This window comes from Schistocerca cancellata, chromosome 5 (genome assembly GCF_023864275.1).
Source record: "Schistocerca cancellata isolate TAMUIC-IGC-003103 chromosome 5, iqSchCanc2.1, whole genome shotgun sequence".
Lineage (NCBI taxonomy): Eukaryota > Metazoa > Arthropoda > Insecta > Orthoptera > Acrididae > Schistocerca > Schistocerca cancellata.
Genome location: NC_064630.1, coordinates 22,603,131 through 22,606,564, shown reverse-complemented (window position 1 = coordinate 22,606,564; position 3,434 = coordinate 22,603,131). Strand labels below are relative to the sequence as shown.

The 3,434-nt window shown below is 49.1% G+C and overlaps 1 pseudogene; it reads left to right on the top strand.

Annotated features, from left to right (window-relative positions):
- Positions 1–1,975: 1,975 nt before the first annotated feature.
- Positions 1,976–2,093, top strand: LOC126189844 (5S ribosomal RNA; annotated as a pseudogene).
- The last annotated feature ends 1,341 nt before the right edge of the window (positions 2,094–3,434 follow it).

The window sequence follows — 3,434 nt, the reverse complement described above, 5'->3', positions numbered from 1 at the left end:
GTGCCTGTGGTTCTGTCAGTGTGATCATGTGATGTATCTGACCCCAGGAATGTGTCAATAAAGTTTCCCCTTCCTGGGACAATGAATTCACGGTGTTCTTATTTCAATATCCAGGAGTGTACTTTTCTTATTGCATCACGTTCCCGCAACGCCACGTGGAGGTATCTTGTCTTGCAGTGGGCAGTGATCATAATGTTTTGGCTGACGAGCGTATATGACCCATCAGTTTGTAGTTTCCCATTCACAATCTCTGTTGGACCAGTGATTTATAGTCAGGCAGCGTTATCCACTTTCTAAGTGGGAACTGCGGTAGGCACTGCATGCACTCCGAACTTTGTCGACTACACCACAGAATTTGTCGTATAATTAGCGTTGTGTTAGCTCATCGAATTTCACCTCTGTCTTCTTCGCCAGTTGTGTAGTCAGTCTGGATGCTTTTAATTTCAATAGAAACACAAACTATAAACCTTTTTAAATTAATTTATGTAGGGGGTATTTAAAGTAGCTAAGTATCTATTGCATTGTATCCTCTTCAGGCTCTCCATTCATGCCAGAATATTTATTACTAGAGTCAGATTTCTGTAGGACGTAGTTTCATAGTGTTGTAGCAAATGGGTGGTTTTGTCACATATAGAAGTAAATGGTGGTGTGCCACATTACCAAAACCAACTCGCACTATGGTCGTTTCGTATCGGTCTCTGTCGGCTATAATCTTTTTAAACCATTATTCTAAGAAAAGATCCACTGGTGGTTTTTCGTTGCAGACGTGTTGCAGAGTCCACGTTGATATAAGAACAAGTCCGCTACCTTCATTCATGGTGCGGTTATGGGGACGTCAAAAACGATAGCTGTTTCCTGCCATTACGTCACGTGACCACCTATCTTACTCAGCTTGTTGCATACAACCAATCGGCGGAAACACACAGTGCAGTTGCTGTGACTCGTGTCAGCGACTGAGGCTCGGGTGACCACCCGGTAGCAGTTGTGCACCTCCTACATGGAGCTGCGTGGTGTTCATACGCCGTGACTAGTGTTCTGTCTGGTCAGGTTACATCAGATTTAAAGTCACTTACCTGGATCCCCTGTGAAGTTATTCAACGACAAGTATTTCCAATAATTTACCAGCGACAGTAAAAGTTTACTGATAAAGCACAGATTAAGAGGAAACTAAAGTATTTATTGATGATCAACTCCAAAGATAAATTTGTTAGCAGAACCGACTGACGTGTATATGTGTTGACAATACTGAATACCGTGTGTATTAAGTAAAATCTTACCGTCGCAAATCTTCAGTGCAGTGATGTGATTAAGGTAAACAAGTGTTGCAAACTGATTTTCTCTTGGTTGACAGGTGGCCACTATATCTTGACATTTTCGAGCCTCAGAGTATTGTAGATTTACATGTTTTGTGACATTTTTGTTATACCTGTCAAACGAAGATCTGTTTAAGATGTTTTGACTTGTTCCATATCCGCGAGGACTATCTGACTTGGGTATGTGGAAGGGAATATAGTGTTTTTTACTTTTTATTTCTTTATTTACTTTTTGTGGATACATGTTGCGTAATGTTATAGTACAACACGTTCTAAATGCTTGAGGATCTTTTGACTTCGTCTCCACGAAACAAAACGTGTTTCTAATCAGATATAATCTGTCTATAAAGAGAACGCTAGAAGTTTCTGTTCGAAGCTGTTACAGTTCAGGGTTTCATGCCAATCGGGCGAAATCGCCGCGAGCACTGAGGCAGTCGTCTCACCGACGCACCACGCTGAAGGTACCCCTTAGGTAAACCAACGTGCCCTGGTGCGTGAACAAGACCTAACTGCCTACTGCACATTCTCGTCCGACAGGAATCGTCGACTCTTCTTGTCCTTTTTTAAGGGACGTAAGGTGTGGCTGTCGCATGGGGAGAGATCGAGGACCACAGAGTGGGTGCCGGAGCGTCTCCCATTTGAGTTGGAGTGACTGCTACGTTGCCAACGGCCTTGCCGCAGTGGTAACACCGGTTCCCGTCAGATCACCGAAGTTAAGCGCTGTCGGGCTGGGCTAGTACTTGGATGGGTGATCATTCGGTCTGCCGAGCACTGTTGGCAAACGAGGCGCACTCAGTCCTTGTGAGGCAAACTCTCCGGTCTCGGGAGAGCGGTGTGCTGACCACACGCCCTCAACATCCGCATCCAGCGACGCCTGTGAGCTGGGGATGACACGGCGGCCGGTCGGTACCGTTGGGCCTTCGTGGCCTGTTCAGGAGGACGAACTGCTACGTTACGACGTTCACGATATGGCGACGTGCGCTATCATCAAGCAACGACGCTTCTTGTTCACGACAGACGTGCAGCCCCCAAACATACACTCCTGGAAATTGAAATAAGAACACCGCAAATTCATTGTCCCAGGAAGGGGAAACTTTATTGACACATTCCTGGGGTCAGATACATCACATGATCACACTGCTAGAACCACAGGCACATAGACACAGGCAACAGAGCATGCACAATGTCGGTACTAGTACAGTGTATATCCACCTTTCGCAGCAATGCAGGCTGCTATTCTCCCCTGGAGACGATCGTAGAGATGCTGGATGTAGTCCTGTGGAACGGCTTGCCATGCCATTTCCACCTGGCGCCTCAGTTGGACCAGCGTTCGTGCTGGACGTGCAGACCGCGTGAGACGACGCTTCATCCAGTCCCAAACATGCTCAATGGGGGACAGGGATCCGGAGATCTTGCTGGCCAGGGTAGTTGACTTACACCTTCTAGAGCACGTTGGGTGGCACGGGATACATGCGGACGTGCATTGTCCTGTTGGAACAGCAAGTTCCCTTGCCGGTCTAGGAATGGTAGAACGATGGGTTCGATGACGGTTTGGATGTACCGTGCACTATTCAGTGTCCCCTCGACGATGACCAGTGGTGTACGGCCAGTGTAGGAGATCGCTCCCCACACCATGGTGCCGGGTGTTGGCCCTGTGTGCCTCGGTCGTATGCAGTCCTGATTGTGGCGCTCACCTGCACGGCGCCAAACACGCATACGACCATCATTGGCACCAAGGCAGAAGCGACTCTCATCGCTGAAGACGACACGTCTCCATTCGTCCCTCCATTCACGCCTGTCGCGACACCACTGGAGGCGGGCTGCACGATGTTGGGGCGTGAGCGGAAGACGGCCTAACGGTGTGCGGGACCGTAGCCCAGCTTCATGGAGACGGTTGCGAATGGTCCTCGCCGATACCCCAGGAGCAACAGTGTCCCTAATTTGCTGGGAAGTGGCGGTGCGGTCCCCTACGGCACTGCGTAGGATCCTACGGTCTTGGCGTGCATCCGTGTGTCGCTGCGGTCCGGTCCCAGGTCGACGGGCAAGTGCACCTTCCGCCGACCACTGGCGACAACATCGATGTACTGTGGAGACCTCACGCCCCACGTGTTGAGCAATTCG